This window comes from Mauremys mutica, chromosome 15, assembly GCF_020497125.1.
Source record: "Mauremys mutica isolate MM-2020 ecotype Southern chromosome 15, ASM2049712v1, whole genome shotgun sequence".
NCBI classification, from domain to species: domain Eukaryota; kingdom Metazoa; phylum Chordata; order Testudines; family Geoemydidae; genus Mauremys; species Mauremys mutica.
Genome location: NC_059086.1, coordinates 21,352,357 through 21,371,732, shown reverse-complemented (window position 1 = coordinate 21,371,732; position 19,376 = coordinate 21,352,357).

Here is a 19,376-nt window from a genome sequence, read left to right as displayed (position 1 = left end):
CCGGGGGAGCCGCTCTGATGTGCCACTCCCTGTTCCTGTGACTCTGAGCCGGGATGGCTCAGAGGGACTAGCCCCTTGCTGAGGGCCTTTTCTCCTCCTCTGTGCCAGTGCAGCCGTGCTGCTCAGAGATCACAGTGTGGGGTGGAATCATGGGAGAGGGGGTCACAGAGCCAGTGAATCCTTGGAAACCCTGAGCTGGGTCGCTGAGGGGTGCAGGCTGCTAGCAGAGCTGCTGCCTCGTAGAGCTCCCCAGGCTCCGCCGCCTCATTGACACAGGCTCCAGCTCCCTGTGATCCCCACCCCAGTTACGCCTCCCCACAGGCTGAGTGTTTGGAGCTGAGAGCCGGCCCCATTCTGGGCATCCCCCCAAGCTCAGCCATGATCGCAGCTGGGCTGTATCCAGAATGGGAGGCGCTAACTGGAGCGGGGCAGAATGGGTCGGAGCTGGAGCCGGAGTCCACAGGGAAGAGAATGGAGCCGGCATGGGGAGCAAGGCCAAGAAGCTCTGTCCTGCACGAAGGGGAGGGGCTCAGCCCCACGCCACCCAGCTCTGCTTAGTGCCCCCCATTCATAGCGTGCATCCTGCCCCGCCCATTCCCGGAGCTGTGGGTGTGTCCAGAATGTGATTGGCTGTTTGGGAGTGGAGGGGCTGGAACTGGCTGTTTGGGGTCGGTCACGCCAGGAACGGCCAGTATCAGTTTGGGGTCACACAGGTGATGGAGGGTCCCTGTGGGGAGGAACCTGAGGAAGGGCCGTGCAGGGAGGTGGGGAGGGGGCTGCCTGCAGGGGACCAGATAATCTTGGCTGTCTTTCTATGACATGCTCCAGCCCAGCCACAAGCTAGGGGTTAGATGCAGGGCTTGCCGGGGGAGGGTCTCCGGCCTGTGCTATGCAGGAGGTCAGACTGGATGGTCACAAGAGTCCCTGCTGGCCTTGCAGTCTAGGAAAGTGGCTCTTACAAAATGGCTCAGGAAAAGAGCAGAGAGAGGGGGGGAGGACGGGAGGAAGATAGCGAGGGTGGAAAGGAGCACAGGAGGGAAGGGAAGACAGGGCAGGATCACACAGGCAGACCTGCCCCTGCCTCCCTGCCCGAGCCCCATCAGCCCTTGCGCTCTCAGGGGGCAGGAGCCACCCATGGGCTATCAGTAACAGACAATGTGTGTGTGGACACTGACCCTACTGTGTGAGGACATTTTCCCTTCACAACCCTGCCCCTTGGTGTGTGACAGGGAGCAGAGCCCAGACCCTGCTTGTCCCCCACTCCTGTCCTGGCAGCTCCCCAGCTCCACCTCTCTCCCCTGGCACTGCACGTCCATCATCAGGACAGGGTCTGACTTGGGGCCTGGGCCGAACACCCTGCCACTCAGCACTTCCATGACCTGCCCACAGCCCAGCTGCCTGCACACCACGGCCACGTTGCCCCAGCGCCAGTCCAGATGCACCTCCACCCGCCCGGCGCAGCGGTGGGGGCCACCTACCAGCCTCACCTATGGCAAAGCAAATGCAGCTGCTGGGACACCTGCTCCGGGGCTGCGCGGGGAGACCCCAGGGCCTGCAGGGACTGAAGGCCCAGCTCAGCGCGAGGCATTGCCAGCGAGTGCAGAACAGGGCAGAATGGGCTTTCCCGCAACACTAACCCTGGGCCCTTCCCGCACCTCCCTCCTGCCACATGCTGCACAGACAGGTCACTGAGCCCAGGAAATGGCGCAGCATCAGTGCCCCTGCTTTACAGAGGGGAAACTGAGGCACAGAGACAGGACACAACTTACCCCAGGACACACAGTAAGCCTTGTGCAGAGCAGAGAGTAGACCCCCCCCCTCGCTGCTCTAAACACTAGACCCCACTCCCCTCCCAGAGTGGGGCTAGAACCCAGGAGTCCTGACTTCCGCCCCGTGGGGGTCACTAGCAGTGACAATGTCTCTTTTCCTCACTTGTTGGCTGGTCTCACTACTTCTGCACTGTGCCCTGCTACTAGCATGACCATACTTTCCCTAAGGGAAAATGGGACATCCCACAGGGCCTGCCCGAGCCCTCCATGCCTCCCGCCTGGGCCAGCCTGAGGTTCCCTTCCTCCCAACCTGTACAGGGCCAGCCTGAGCCCCCCTGCCACCCACCCATGCGGGGCCACCTGAGGTTCCCCTCCCATCCTGCACAGGGCTGGCCTGAGCCCCTCTTCTGCCTGCCTGTATAGGGGGCCTGAGGCCCCCGTCTCACTTCCCTGCACGGGGCTGGCCTGCTCCTTGTTCCGGGGCAATGCCCCATGTTTCTGCCGGTGATCTGGAAACTTGGCCCGGGAGGCGGGGGGAGCAAAGAGGATGGAAACAGCTGTCACAGAGTCCCAGGATCAGGGCTTCATCCCCAGCTTTGGAACCGCCCCTTGGAGGAACCTGTTGTCAGTAGCTACCAGTGTGGTGCTCTGCTCTTGTTCGATGATGATAACAGTCGGCTGCGTGCGTGTTCCCTCTGGGTGCTGCCCCGGCTCCGCGCAGATCGCTGACCCAGCAAACCCCGAGAGAACCCCCAATGACCACAGACTCTAGTAAGGTACAAAGGAACCCGAGCCAGGTTTATTGTTAAACGAATCACAGTAATAGTTTCCTGTAGACTCTACAAGACATACTGTGAATTTGTGCCACCTGGCAGTGGACTGGCTCAGTCAGTGGCGGGACTTTCCACTGCCCCCTAGGCCAGACAAAGATGGGCACTCTGGGACCTACTTTTATACAGTTACAGGACAGATTACTCATCCCTCCTAATGTATTGAGGTACAGCCCCTTGGCTCATTAGGGTGCTGACTCCCCTTTGATCATGTTGTCTCAGACAAACAGATCTATCCATCATGCTGTCCTTTTGACCCTGTCTTTAAGATGCACCTCCGTGTTCCTCGTTATTTCTGTGGTGTGTCCTTGTATCAGGATGTCCAGGTGCCATCTTGGCACAAGTTCCTCTTATTAGTGCTTATATGTGAATGCACTTGCTTCTAACAACCCTCTTCTCACCAACGTCTGTGAGTGGGGCCTGCCTCTGGATCACAGCCCAGCTTTTGCTTAGCAATGCCTGGAAGTACTTTGGTTCAGGCTTCAGGCCTCAGACTGGGCCTCGGACACAAGAGTTTCTGTTCCAGGGCCTCATCTTACTACACCAGGAACTCAAGTTCACTCATCCTAGTATTTAAACTGCTAGCATTTGTACACAAGCACTTATAAAATTTGTCAATATTTAGTTCTCTGCCTTCCTGTGATGTAATTGGATGGGACTCTTCTTCATTTGACTTGTTTTTCTTCAGTTCCTGCCGGTACTTTGTCAACTTCTATCCTCTCCTCTTTACTGGGATACAGAGAGTCCCCGTTAATAAATCCCCCCAAGGGATGTCTCTGTCCAAACCATGTGCTTCTCTGCGCCTGTCTGCTTTCCCCCAGCCCTTAGTGTAAAAGCTCCTCTAGGACCTTTTTAATTTTACATACCGAGAGTCTTGTTCCACTTTGGTTTAGGTGGAGCCCATCCTTCCTGTACAGGCTCCTCCTTTTCCAAAAGGTTCCCTAGTTCCTAATAAACCTCAATCCCTCCTCCCTATGCCATTGTCTCATCCACGCTTTGATACCCTGCAGATCTGCCCATCTAACTGGCCCTGCGTGTGGAACTGGAAGCATTTCAGAGAATGATCCCACGGAGATCCTGAACTTCAATCTCTCACCTAGCAGCCTAAATTTGGCCTCCAGGACCTCTCTCCTACTTTTCCCTGTGTTACTGGTACCTAGTATGTACCATGACATTATAAAAACATTGCAAAAAGGGGGAAAACAATAAAAAAGACAGAGCAGGTTGGGCTGACAATGTGAAATCACAAAACACAAGTAAAGAAGTGGCAAAGCAGAGGTTTATTCTAGCTGCTTACAGACATACGTGGATCTTGCAACACACCCAGCACATCTGTCAGCAGGTGCTTTTGGGGGAAATATATATACATAAGAAATAGATGAGATTCAAAACCGTACTGATAGTGGAATGCTAAGAAATGGGAAGTACCGGAACACCTGATTATAAAGAAATAGAAATAAACTTGGCCAGTGAGAATGGGATGATGGATCCTTTGTAGTAAGTATGTAATTGACCATAGGAGCATTTTATTTGCATGGGACACAAAGTCTGAGAAATGTTCTGGGTTCTGCTTGTTCTTTGTATAACTCAGAGGCAGAGGGCAAAAGTAAACAAGAAAAGAAAACAAAAGCGTTCAAGCAGCTGCTTGATGGTTCTAGAAACAGAAAAAGGTTCCTCTCCTGCAGTTTATAAAACGCAAGAGATAAAATCAGTACAAATTTCAGCTACATCATACTCAGAAAACCCAGCAGGATGTTACAAGATCAAAGAGAGGTTGAGACAGTTATGAAACAAACAGCTGTGGTAAAGCAGGAACCTTCCACAAATTATGCAAAATGTGGACAGGTAACCTCTTATGAAAACAACTGAAATATCGTGCTGCTGTATGTAGTGTATTAAAATGTGTTGCTTTTTCTCTTTCTATTTTTATGAATTCCTTCTTTTTCGACAGTTCCTTAATGGGTACTTGCTTCTTTTCTTGCTTTTCTTTAATTCTGCATCTGCAAAGCAGACATAAGCACAAACTTTTTTTCCTAAAATTTATAATTGGACTAAGGAATAGGATTTCAGTCTAACACCTCATTATTATGTATCTGTGTCTAAATTCAGTCATTTATTTTTACTTAGAGACCACTGTAATTTTGGATTTTTGTGCATTAAGACTCATTTAGCAATTACCAGCTACTAAAACTATTCTGCTGTTTTCTAAAAGGAACTGGCCTTAGGGTTATAATGATCTTGTAGTGTATTTTTCAAAATGTGGAATGGTATTGTGCGCTGTTAAATCTCTGTGAAAATTTATTATGTAATGGTAAACCTTGTTCTGTTGTTTAAATTTACATGCTACTTCAAATAACAATTATGTTAAATCTACTCTGTGCATGTTACACACTCAGTTCCTGTAGTTGAATTGTCTCTCTGAGTGAAAATCACCACCTGATATGAAAAAGGGACTTTTTTATGTAACATTATACTATGTTCAATAATGTGATTGTCACTTCAAAGACTAAAATAACTGTTAATTTGGCTAGCTATATTTCAAGTATAAATGTGTCTTATTCATAACAATCTATATCTAAATGTTTCTTTTTCTCTACCCCTTCCTTTGGTCTAAAAAATAAATGTCAATTCTTTTGCAAAACCGAATGTGCAAAAGAGGGAGGATGGTGACAGAAACTATCCTTTAAGTGTAAATAGTCTGCTGTACTAGCAAGTCACAGTGGTACAAAACACAATGCATAAAAAGCAGGTGCAGGAAGGAAAAAAACCCTGCTACAGGACTCACTTAGCAGCCTAAATTTGGCCTCTAGGACGTCTCTCCTACTTTTCCCTGTGTTACTGTCTTTTATAGTCTCTTCCAGGTGTAAGGACACCTCTCTGTTCTTACTGTGGGAAATTACAGCAAAATGGAGTTTGGAGTCACATGGGCAAGTCACATATCCATGCATCAATGAGTGCTGTGGCACCTTAAAGACTAACAGATATATTGGAGCATAAGCTTTCGTGGGTGAATACCCACTTCGTCACCCACGAAAGCTTATGCTCCAGTACATCCAGAGGTGAAAGTAAGCCAGTCCGGTCCGGTCCGGCGTACCGGCAAGAGCCAGTACGCCGTGCCGGACTGCACCGGCTTCCATGGCAGGGATTTAAAGGGCTCAGAGCTTCCTGTCGCTGTGGGTAGCCCAGAGCCCTTTGAATCCTGCCCGCAGCTCCGGCGGCCGGGCTGGGGCCTGGATTTAAAGGTCTCAGAGCTCCCTGCCGCTGCAGGCAGCCCAGAGAACCATCTTACAATTTTATTCTTAACTATTGTTTTGACTAATTTGCCCGGTACCGACGTTAGACTTACCGGTCTGTAATTGCCGGGATCACCTCTAGAGCCTTTTTAAATATTGATGTTACATCAGCTAACTTCCAGTCACTGGGTACAGAAGCCAATTTAAAGGACAGGTTACAAACCTTAGTTAATAGTTCTGCAACTTCACATTTGAGCTCTTTCAGAACTCTTGGGTGAATGCCATCTGGTCCCAGTGACTTGTTAATGTTGAGTTTATCAATTAATTCCAAAACATTCTCTAGTGACACTTCAATCTGTAACAATTCCTCAGATTTGACACCTACAAAAGCCAGCTCAGGTTTGGGAATCTCCCTAACATCCTCAGCCGTGAAGACTGAAGCAAAGAATCAATTTAGTTTCTCCACAATGACTTTATCGTCTTTAAGCGCTCCTTTTGTATTTCGATCGTCAAGGGGCTCCACTGGTTGTTTAGCAGGCTTCCTGCTTCTGATGTACTTAAAAAACATTTTGTTATTACCTTTGGAGTTTTTGGCTAGCCGTTCTTCAAACTCCTCTTTGGCTTTTCTTATTATATTCTTGCACTTACTTTGGCAGTGTTTATGCTCCTTTCTATTTGCCTCACTAGGATTTGACTTCCACTTTTTAAAGGAAGTCTTTTTGTCTCTCACTGCTTCTTTTACGTGGTTGTTAAGCCACGGTGGCTCTTTTTTGGTTCTTTTACTGTGTTTTTTAATTTGGGGTATACATTGAAGTTGGGCCTCTATTATGGTGTCTTTAAAAAGCGCCCATGCAGCTTGCAGGGATTTCACTTTAGTCCCTATACCTTTTAACTTTTGTTTAATTAATCCCCTCATTTTTGCATAGTTCCCCCTTTTGAAATTAAATGCCACAGTGTTGGGCTGTTGAGATGTTCTTCCCACCAAAGGGATGTTGAGTGCTATTGTATTATGGTCACTATTTCCAAGCGGTCCTGTTATAGTTACCTCTTGGACCAGCTCCTGCGCTCCACTCAGGATTAAATCTAGAGTTGCCTCTCCCCTTGTGGGCTCCCGTACCAGCTGCTCCATGAAGCAGTCATTTAAAGTATCGAGAAATTTTATCTCTCCATTTCGTCCTGAAGTGACATGTTCCCAGTCAATACCAGTCAGTACCAGTAAGTCCTGTAAGTTACTTTCACCCCTGAATACATCTGTTAGTCTTTAAGGTACCACAGGACTCACTGTTGCTTTTTACAGATCCAAACTAACACGGCTACCCCTCTGATACATGTCCATGCATGACTCAGTTCTTTGCAGGCAGCAGCCATTGCTCACATGCTATCTTGAACGTTCCCAGGAAAATTTCTTATGTGGATTGGAGTCTTCCAAGGTCCATTGTCCGTTAAGTGTTTCTTGATTGGGCACTTAATTTGCAAAATCCTTTCTCAAGAAGCTGACCAAATGCTTCTTAGAATCAAAACACATTGAGATACAAGTACATAGCCAATATTCATAACTTTAACTACAAAAATGATACACACATACAGACAGCATAATCATAACCAGCAAATCATAACCTTTCCATAGACACCTTACACAACAACCTTTGTACAATATTTGCTGCAAATATATAACAACAATGATCTATACGGTTACAGGTTATGTCAGTAATGTCACAATGTCGCACCCCAGAACAGCAATTACAACACACACAGACACACAAATGAAGCAAGACACACAGGTAAGTTGTCCATCATCACGTATCTGAGCAACTCTCAGCATCAAATCTCTTTACCCTCACACAGCCCTGGGGGTGATCCTGATGACTTGCAGGGATTCCCAGGAGCGGGGCTCCCTTCTCCAGGCACTCTGACTAGCAGGAGACCCTCAGTAAGTTGAATGTAGGGCCTTGCTTTGCTCAGCAAAACACCCAAAACAATGTGTTGTCCTGCGAGAATAACTGGAGAGGAAGCTGTAACAGCCCCAGGGATTTCTATAAGTTTTTATTGCATGTTTGTTGTTCGAACGCAAGTATTAGAGTTGTTAATAAAAGATGAACAGAAATGTTGATATCCTTATGTAAGGGTTAGATAAGAGGGCTCAAACACAGAAGATAGGGAGCCCAGCAAAGCCAACACTTTGTAGGTTACGCATCCCAGGATGGATTCATACTGAGATTCTAAAAGTTCTGTTGATGGATTTTTAAATATCAGTTCATCCCACGTGGCCCATGTTTTGTCAGGTGGGTCAGTTATTCATCCGATGCAGGTAGCATGTCCATTTCTCTTCAGTCTTTTGTTCCGGTTTTGGAGACAGTATGTGTTTTTGCAGTCAAAGCAATAAATTGCATTTTTTGGGGTGCCACCATGATGGTTCTAAGCAGATGCCTGTCTCTAACTTCAGACACTTCAGGATATGTTCCTAGTACTGTGGCTTTGGGAAGGTGGTTGGTGTAGGCCCTGAAATAACTCTTGCATCAATTTTCTAATATCAGATCAGTAAAGAAAATGCTTGTATTTTCAATGTTTATATTTATATTCATTATAACCCTTACAATGACTAATGGAGAAACTCAAGCTTCCCTTTTGCACACACACCAGCTCTGGTGACTCTTCCTGAAGTTCTCATGGGCTTTATAAAGCTTCCTATCAGCCTGACATAATCTAGAAAGTTCTCAGAAGACATGGCAGACTGTAGAAAGTCTCCTGGTTCTAGACACATGAGTCTCCATGGCCCTGTGTCCATGTGTCACCCCAGAGGTGGCTGCACTCCCTACTGGACAACATTATCGCTGTGAATATTTTCTATTTCTGTTTGTTACATCTGTAAATGCGCTGGCATCCTTTCACCTGAAAAGCCCTATTGAACTCTCCAGCCTTTGTTCATCATCATCATCATCATCACTGCTGTATTTACCCTGTTAGACGACGACCTCTCCTCAGTTAACAATCTGGCATCCTCCTCAAGTGGCCCAGTTTAAAGGTTGCTGCCCCTTTCCCATTCGTCTGCTGCATCTTCATGAGGCTGGTCAGCACAGCCAAGGTCACACCCGGATAACATCAATGTATCCTGCACCTCTCCCACCCGCTTATTTCCCGTAAATGCTGGCCCAGGTTCCTCCCTGTCTCTTGTGATTTGGAGAGACAGGCCTAGAGCTGATTAAACACCAGGGCTGTGCTCTGCCTTCCAATAAAAACAGCAACAGCCACAACCTCCGAGGCACAGAGAGAATCTGGAAACCCCCAAGTAACTCACAGGAAGGAGGCTGTTGATCTGCTACACTCCCAGGTAAATAGGTTCCCATTGCCCCTCAGCAGTGCCGAGAGCCATGGGTCCTGGGCCATAACCGGGGCGGCTCCAGACCCCAGCACACCAAGCGCGTGCTTGGGGCGGCATGCCGCGGGGAGCGCTCTGCCGGTTGCCGGGAGGGTGGCAGGCGGCTCCGGTGGACCTCCCGCAGGCGTGCCTGCGGAGGGTCCGCTGGTCCCGCGGCTCCAGTGGAGCATCCACAGGCACGCCTGCAGGAGGTCCACCGGAGCTGCGGGACCAGCGGACCCTCCGCAGCCACGTCTGTGGGAGGCCCACCGGAGCCGCGGGACTGGCGACCGGCAGAGCGCCCCCCGTGGCGTGCTGCCATGTTTGGGGCGGCAAAATTGCTAGAGCCTCCCCTGGCCATAACTGGGCTTCTAGGCATGTCCCTAATGTGTTTTGTGCAGCGCCTGGTGCAATGGGTCCTGGGCCATGACTGGGCTCCTAAACACTCTCGTAATACGTGCTCTCCAGCACCTTGCCCCATGGGTCCTTGGCCATGACTGGGCCTATACACACACCCAGGACTGTGTTGGATTCTCCATCATGTGGAAAGTTATTCCACTAGTAATTGCTCTTCCTGGAAAATAGCAGTAAGTAGGGTCTGAATGAGCTCTCCCCTAACATCTAGTGATGAACCAGAGGAAAAGACCTCGGGAGCAGCCCGTATTTGCATAGACACACTCACTCTGCCTAAGTGATCCCAGAAACAGCTGCTGACTGCGGGAGTCACCCTAAGTGTAGCATCGCTAGCTAAGCAGGGAGTAGTGATGCCAAATCCATGAGTGAGTCAGAGCTGTAGGAGGTTGATGTTTTTGGTTCTGTTTTAACAGTGTTCTGTTCTACTTGCTTGTTTAGAGTTGGAGCCCATCAGACTTGGTGGAGGGTCTTTGTTTCTGCTCAGTGATTCCTAGAGCTGAAATGGCTGGTGAGCTGGTTTATGGGGTAAGACTTAGGCCCCCTGCAGGGATGGGGTGCAATGACAGATAACACGGAGGTGAGGTGAAATCATGGCCTGGTGAAATCACTCACAGCTGGGCTAAGAGGGGAACCCACAGGAGGTGGCATTCTACAGATGGCACCCAACAGCGGCAGGGATGACAGTGGTGAGCAGGGAGAAAGGTGGCAGAGATCAGCAGCAAAGGCCCCAGTGAGTGGCAAGTGGCAGCAGAGATAACAGCAGCACCGGTGGCATTGCACAACCTTCCCCTTTAGGGGTGGGGCGAGAACCCACATAAATGCACCCGTAGGGCCAGGTATTTACTTGTGGTTTGCAGGCTTTTGAATCGTGACTGCAGTGTTTTCCCAAACTAATGCTGGGGTCCCACACCCTTTCTATACAAGTTTTTTTGTTACAACTCGAGGCTGCAAGTGGAGAATTATTGCCTCTTCCAGGTGCCCGGGGTGGGGTTTAGTTTCCCCAGATTACTGGGTGGGGGTTTGAGCCGGTTCTGTTTTGTCATGTTCAGAGGAACCCCTAAATATTGACCCCAGCTCTTGTTGCTGCATAAGGATTATGCAGTTACCAGGCCTCATTTTTCCAGTCTAAATTTGTCTCCCTGCAACTTCCAGCCACTGGATCTAGTTCTGCTCTGTTTGCTAGTATTAAATAGCCGGATTTCTTAATATCTTAACACTGTCTTATGCCACACAGCGCTCTCACGCATTCCCTCGCTCGCTTTCCTTCTGTGCATGCGTGTGTGTGGGATCGTGGGCACACCGTTGTTCCATTGTGCTTACCAGGGCGGTGCTTTTTGCTGGAGAAGGAGCGAGAGCTGTTCTGGTGAGCGGGAAGCAAGTAAGCGAGAGAAAGAGCAATCGCTAAATCCTCGGCAAGAATGAACTAGGGTCCCAGAGAAGTTTGGACAAGGGACAAGGGTTGTGGAATTTCTGTCACTGGAGATTTTTAAGAGCAGGTTAGAGAATGTCAAGGATGGTCTAGATAATACGTAATGCTGCCATGAGTGCAGGGGACTGGACTAGCTGACCTCTCAATGTACCATCCAGTCCTACGAGTCTATGATTTGGAGCAGGGGCCGTTTCCTTGCAGTGAGTGGGGCTGAGCTGGATGACCACTGGGCAGTCCATGAGACCGGAGTGAGAGGTGGAGACTGCCGGGACTCTCGCTTCAGATCGCAGCATTTCCCTTTGCTGGTGGCCATGAACCAGAGCTCCCCCAGGTCGGCGCATCCCTCCCCGGTGCATGATCACTGTGATCTTCCCTTGTAAATTAAGGGGAAGTGATTCAGCCTGAAAGTGAAACAGGGCGAGAACTAGGAACAGAATGGTTATTACACACAGTGAGGAAGAGGCTGCACTGAGAGGAGAAGGGGGAAGTGCTTGAGCGGTCAAGGGGGCTTGTGGGGAAGGTGCTACAGTGGGACACTGGTAACCTGACTTGTAATCCTGGCTCTGCAGGCAAAGCTCTGCCTCAGTTTCCCCATCTGTAAAAGGGGGAAAATGTTATTTACTCCCTCTTTGAAAACCACAGAGGTGATATCTCTGTAACAGCTAGGAATTAGTACTCTCTGCTTCCCCATTCTGTGTACAGATGGAGGGGGTCAGATACGGATGCAGCTATTTCACCAAATGAACTACCCTTGCCGTGCCCATACTCTGCACTGAACTCCCCCTGCCCTGCGCAGGGACCCTGTATCTGCCCCCTGGATGCCCTCTGCAGCTGCCTTTCAGACACACTCAGCTATTTGCAGCAGATCAATAAATCAGAGCAGAAGTTTTTCCACAAGAAGGAAAAGATTCTGGGGGTTTCCCTGTGTGTTCGGTTCTCCCCCAGCTCCGGGGGGCACAGCCTGAGGCTACCTGGGGGAAGGCGTTACCTGGGGCTGCCACGCACAGGGCCAGGATGACTGAGCCCCAAGCCAGGAGCCTCCCGCTGGACGGCATCTCCCTGGCTTGCGCTGGGCGTCCCTCGGAGTCGCTCTTCCCTTAGGGAATTGCCAGGTGGGCCGCCTTGCAGAGCCGCATGTTAACAAGGGGATTTCACAGCTGCCCAGCTGCACATTGTTTGTGTTCCATATACCTGTATGTGCGGGGAGAGGCAAATCCTCTTCTCCCAGCCCTGGCTGGTGCCTGCATCTGCCTTTGATAAACTGCCCCGCTCCAGCTGTGCCCCATTGACCCACTCACTGGGCCAGGGCCCAGCTGGTGACAACCAGCCTAGACTCGGAGCTGGGCAACGGGTGGGGGTTGGAGCAGTGAGGGGGAATTTGGGGGCGTTCTCAGAGCAGTGCTGGGGTGCAGGGGTTGGGAGGATGCAGGGTGGGGGCTCTGTCCTTTGCCAACCTTCATCGGCTATCGCTGTGCTCTGGCATTTTACATTTTACAACAAGAGCCCCCCACCCCCTTCACACAGTGAGAAGATGTAAGAGAAACACTGGCCCTGAAGGAACAGAGACTTTTCTTAATTCGTTTGCTAACAGGAAAAAATTCTGTAAAGAAATTATACAACTTTTACAGCGAGAGTCACCTGTTCTAACATAAAGATAATTGCTGACACAGCAGGGTTAAAAACACAAACCCTCAGTCAGATCACAAGCCATAAATGATATGCTCTAAATTAAGAGAAAGTCTTCCGCCTCCAGTCCGGGATTTTTTTTTTCTAACGTGAAAAAACAACAGTGACCAGAGGTGCTTCCTAGTGAAAATTCAGACACACCCGCATGGGCAAGGAAGGGGTTTTACAATAATAAAATAAACATAAAAAGACACGCTTAAAGGAGTTCCTTCAAAAAGTGCTAGTTTGCTTGTCAGAGTTTTGCCCCAATGACTTGACCAGAGTCCAAAAACCAGACCAACAAAACTTGGAAATTGATGTTAGCTGTAAGGAGCACTTTTAATATAAGCTTTGTGAATGTGAATGTGACTGCATGATAGGAGCAGTCACTGAGATCTGGGCTCCTTCACATTGGCCACTGCCCAGACACAGACTCACTAAGATTGGGGCCCTGTCACGTAGAGCACTGCTCAGTCACAGAGTCACTGAGATCGGGGCCACATGATGCCAGGCACTGCCCAGAATCACAGTCACGAAGACTGGGGCACCATCACGCAGGGCGCTGCCCGGACAAAAAGTCGCTGGGATTGGGGCCCCGTCGCGTTGGGTACTGCCCGACACAATGTCACTGAGATCAGGGCCACATAGTGCCAGGCGCTGCCCAGACACAACGTCACTGAGATTGGGGCCCCATCATGTAGGGCGCTGCCAGGGGCGGTTCTACGAATTCCACTGCCCCAAGCAGGGCGGCGCACTGCGCCGCTCGCGCTGCCGGGCGCCGGTCCCGCGCCTCCGCGGGACCTCCCGCAGACGTGCCGCTGGTCCCGCACCTACGGTGGAGCTTCCGCAGTCATGCCTGTGGGAGGTCCACACGAGCCGCGGGACCAGCGCACCCGCCGCAGTCATGCCTGCGGGAGGTCCGGTCGTCCCGTGGCTCTGTTGGTCCTCCCGCAGGCATGACTGCGGAAGGTCCGCCGGACCCGCCTGCCGCCCTCCAGTTAAAATGCCGCCTCACGCGCGCGCTTGGCGCGCTGGGGTCTGGAGCCGGCCCTGGGCGCTGCCCTGACACACAGTCACCGAGATCAGGAGGGCCTAGTCACTTTGGGTGCTGCCCAGATGCAGATTCACAGCCATAGAGAACAGGACATGTGGAATCCCCACCATTGACAATAAAAGTTCTGTCAAACTTCCTTATTTCATTGACTGGAAATTGACTCTTAGTTGGGCCATGATAGGTGCTCCTAGGCACTCCCGTAATACGTGCTGTGCGGAGCCTCATGCCATGGGTCCTAGGCCATGACTGGGCCTATATAGATACCTAGGACTGTGTTGGATTCTCCATCATGTGGAAAGTTCTTCCATGGCTAATTGCTCTTCTTCAAAAATAGCAGTAAGCAGGGTCTGAATGAGCTCTCCCCTAACATCTAGTGATGAAGCAGGGGAAAAGACCTCTGGAGCATGTAGACATACAGTGACATTGAAAAAAGGTGAGAAACGATTTTTGTGCCTTTGCTTTCACAAGGGGGGCAGGGGCTGACAACATATACCCTGAACCAGCAGCGACAATGTTTTTGACCCTTCCGGCTTTGGGAGCTCAGTCAAGAATTCAAATGGTTTTCAGAGAGTGCGGGAACTGTGGGATAGCTACAGTCATCAGTCACCGCTCCCTCTGTGAGTGTCCATTTGATTTCTTTGGCTTTCTGGTACACTTGTCTGCAGCACTGTGTTGAGCCCCTGTTGTGGCCTCTGTCCATCATAGCGTTGGAGATTTTTTCAAATGCTTTGGCATTTCGTCTATTGGAACAGAGTTGTGATAGAACAGATTAATCAGCTTCAGTATCTCCCATACGGTCCATGCTGGAGCTCTTTTTTGACTTTGGGACTGCATGGTCACCTGTGCTGATCAGCTCTCCACGCAGGGCAAACAGGAAATGAAATTCAAAAGTTCGCGGGGCTTTTCCTGTCTACCTGGCCAGTGCATCCAAGTTCAGATTGCTGTCCAGAGCAGTCACAATGGTGCACTGTGGGATAGCGCCCGGAGGCCACACTAACCCTAATTCGAAATGGCAATACCGATTTCAGCACTACTCCCCTCGTAAGGGAGGAGTACAGATATCAATATTAAGAGCCCAGATCAGATGATAAACAGTCACATAAAAAAGAATCTGGCACATCAGAAAAGGGCAGACACATAAACAGGGACACGTTTTTAAAGTGCTTGTACACAAATGCTAGAAGTCTAAATAATAGGATGGGTGAACTAGAGTGCCTTGTGATAAAGGAGGATATTGATATAATAGGCATCACAGAAACCTGGTGGACTGAGAGCAATCAATGGGACACAATCATTCTGGGGTACAAAATATATCGGAAGGACAGAACAGGTCGTGCAGGGAGGGGAGTGGCACTATATGTGGAAGAAAATGTAGATTCAAATGAAGTAAAAATCTTAAGCGAAGCCACATGTTCCATAGAATCTCTATGGATAGAAATTTCATGCTCTAATAAAAATATAACATTAGGGATCTATTATCAACCACCTGACCAGGACAGTAATAGTGATGATGAAATGCTAAGGGAAATTAGAGAGGCTATCAAAATTAAGAACCCAATAACAGTGGGGGATTTCAATTATCCCCATATTGACTGGGAACATTTCACTTCAGGACGAAATGCAGAGATAAAATTTCTCAATACTTTAAATGACTGCTTCATAGAGCAGCTGGTACGGGAACCCACAAGGGGAGAGGCGACTCTAGATTTAATCCTGAGTGGAGCTCAGGAGCTGGTCCAAGAGGTAACTATAGCAGGACCGCTTGGAAATAGTGACCATAATACAATAGCACTCAACATCCCTGTGGTGGGAAAAACATCTCAACAGCCCAACACTGTGACATTTAATTTCAACAAGGGGGAACTATGCAAAATTGAGGGGGTTAGTTAAACAGAAGTTAAAAGGTACAGTGACTAAAGTGAAATCCCTGCAAGCTGCATGGGTGCTTTTTAAAGACACCATAATAGAGGCCCAACTTCAATGTATACCCCAAATTAAAAAAAAACAGTAAAAGAACTGAAAAAGAGCCACTGTGGCTTAACAACCATGTAAAAGAAGCAGTGAGAGATAAAAAGACTTCCTTTAAAAAGTGGAAGTCAAATCCTAGTGAGGCAAATAAAAAGGAGCATAAACCCTGCCAAATTAAGTGCAAGGGTGTAATAAGAAAAGCCAAAGAGGAGTTTGAAGAACGGCTAGCCAAAAACTCCAAAGGTAATAACAAAATGTTTTTTAAGTAAATCAGAAACAGGAAGCCTGCTAAACAACCAGTGGGGCCCTTGACGATCGAAATACAAAAGGAGCGCTTAAAGACGATAAAGCCCATTGTGGAGAAACTAAATGGATTCTTTGCTTCAGTCTTCATGGCTGAGGATGTTAGGGAGATTCCCAAACCTGAGCTGGCTTTTGTAGGTGACAAATCTGAGGAACTGTCACAGATTGAAGTGTCACTAGAGGAAGTTTTGGAATTAATTGATAAACTCAACATTAACAAGTCACCGGGACCAGATGGCATTCACCCAATGCTAGGGGTCACCAAATGAAATTAATAGGCAGCAGGTTTAAAACAAATAAAAGGAAGTTCTTCTTCACGCAGCGCACAGTCAACTTGTGGAACTACTTGTCTGAAGAGGTTGTGAAGGCTAGGACTATAACAACATTTAAAAGAGAACTGGATAAATTCATGGTGGTTAAGTCCACTAACGGCTATTAGCCAGGATGGATAAGAAATGGTGTCCCTAGCCTCTGTTTGTCAGAGGATGAAGATGGATGGCAGGAGAGAGATCACTTGATCATTGCCTGTTAGGTTCACTCCCTCTGGGGCACCTGGCATTGGCTACTGTTGGTAGACAGTTACTGGGCTAGATGGACCTTTGGTCTGACCCGGTACGGCCGTTCTTATGTTCTTAGGTTAAGAGCCCTTTATATCAAAATAAAGGGCTTCGTTGTGTGGACGGGTGCAGGGTTAATTCGGTTTAACGCTGCTAAATTCGAGATAAACTCATAGTGTAGACCAGGCCTAAGTATAGCATCATTAGCTAAGCAGGGGGGAGGGATAGCTCAGTGGTTTGAGTGTTGGCTTGCTAAACCCAGGGTTGTGAGTTCAATCCTTGAGTTTCCCACAGTATTCTTGCCAGCAAGTTAAAGAAGTATGGGCTGGATGAATGGAAGGTAAGGTGGATAGAAAACTGGCTAGATGGTAGTGATCAATGCTTCCATGTCTAGTTGGCAGCCGGTATCAAGTGAAGTGCCTCAAGGGTGGGTGCTGGGGCTGGTTTTGTTCAATATCTTCATTAACGATCTGGAGGATGGTGTGGACTGCACCCTTAGCAAGTTTGCAGATGACACTAAACTGGGAGGAGTGGTTGATATGCTGAAGGGTAGAGATAGGATACAGAGGGACCTAGACAAATTAGAGGATTGGGCCAAAAGAAATATGATGAGGTTCAACAAGGACAAGTGCAGAGTCCTGCACTTAGGAGGGAAGAATCCTGTGCACTGCTACAGACTAGGGACCGAATGGCTGGGCAGCAGTTCTGCAGAAAAGGACCTGGGGTTACGGTGGACAAAAAGTTGAATATGAGTCAACAGTGTGCCCTTGTTGCCAAGAAGGCTAATGGCATTTTGGGTTGTATAAGTAGGGGCATTTCCAGCAGATCGAGGGATGTGATTATTCTCCTCTATTCAGCACTGGTGAGGCCTCATTTGGAGTACTGTGTCCAGTTTTGGGCCCCACACTACAAGAAGGATGTGGATAAATTGGAGAGAGTCCAGCGGAGGGCAACAAAAATGATTAGCGGGCTGGAGCACATGACTTATGAGGAGAGGCTGAGGGAACTGGGATTGTTTAGTCTGCAGAAGAGAAGAATGAGGGGGGATTTGATAGCTGCTTTCAACTACCTGAAAGGGGGTTCCAAAGAGGATAGATCTAGACTGTTCTCAGTGGTAGAAGATGACAGAACAAGGAGTAATGGTCTCAAGTTGCAGAGGGGGAGGTTTAGGTTGGACATTAGGAAAAACTTTTTCACTAGTAGGGTGGTGAAGCACTGGAATGGGTTCCCTAGGGAGGTGGTGGAATCTCCTTCCTTAGAGGTTTTTAAGGTCAGGCTTGACAAAGCCCTGGCTGGGATGATTTAGTTGGGTTTGGTCCTGCTTTGAGCAGGGGGTTGGACTAGATGACCTCCTGAGGTCCCTTCCAACCCTGAGATTCTATGATTCTATGAAAGATCAGCAGCAAAGGTCCCAGTGAGTGGCAAGTGGCAGCAGCAATTACAGCAGCACCGGTGGCATTGCACACCCCTCCCCTTTAGGGCAATAGCATAGCTAGCAGGGTTCAGTGGAAGCACCCGCGGCAGGCGCGGAAGTGGCACCTGCCAGCCAGCGCTGCCAGCAGCACAGCCAGAGGAGCCATGGGGCGGCAGCGGCAGCCTGGCACGGACGCGGCACCTGCCGGCCGGTGCTGCCAGCAGTTCCTGCTGGCCCAGGAGAGCCCGTCATCACGGCCGCAAAGCAGAGGCAGCGGCAGATCCCGTGCATGCTGGAGGAGCGGATGCCGCGGCTCTGCGCTGCTCAGGGCAGCCACACTGGGTGGACCCACGGCCAGTCACTCCCAGCAGGAGCCTCGGCGCCGCCCACGGCTCACCGGAATAAATCCCCCTGTCCTCTGCCAGCCTCCCTGTACAGCCATGTGGGGGGCGGTGTGGCCGGAGGAGCGAGGGGGGGGCGCAGCATGGCCGCAGTGTGGCCGAAGGAGCCAGCCAAGGGTGGGGAGAAGCACAGCGTGGCCGGAGGAGGAGCCAAGGGGGGGGCGCCTTTTTTATGTTTGCTCCCCCTGCTCTTAGAACCTGGCTATGCCACTGCTTTAGGGGTGGGGAGATAACCCATGTGAATGAGCGGTAGGAATAGCTCAATGGTTTGAGCATTGCCCTGTTAAACCCAGGGTTGTAAGTTCAGTCCTTAAGAGGGCCGTTGGGGGATTGGTCCTGCTTTGAGCAGAGGCTTGGACTAGCTGATTTCCTGAGGTCCCTTCCAACCCTAATAATCTATGAGCCTATGATCAGGTTTGCACCCCTGAATTTAGGGACGTTGCTGGCTTCACACAAGCAGCTCTGAGATTAGTCTACACTATCAGATTAGTTTGTTTTAAGTTAATTCAAATTTTTAAATTGACCTTACAAAGTCGATTTTGTGTGTCCACACTAATGACACTAATTCAACTTTGTGAGTCCACACTAACGGGGCAAGCATCGACATTGGAAGCGGTGCACTGTGGGAAGCTATCCCACAGTTCCCGCAGTCCCCGCTGCCCATTTGAATTCTGGGATTTCCCCACAATGCATGCTGGGGGGAAAAATGTGTCGAGGGTGGTCTTGGGTAACTGTCATCATTCAAGATGCTTTCTGACGTCTCAAGGGGAGATGGAGGAGCTTACTGGCTCGCTCGGATCTCAGCGAAACCAATATCCCCATTGTTATTGCAGCTTGCTGTGTGCTCCACAATCTCTGTGAGAGCAAGGGGGAGACCTTTATGGCGGGATGGGAGGTTGAGGCAAATCGCCTGGCTGCTGATTACGCTCAGCCAGACAGCCGTGCGATTAGAAGAGCCCAGCGGGAAGCGCTGTGCATCCAGGA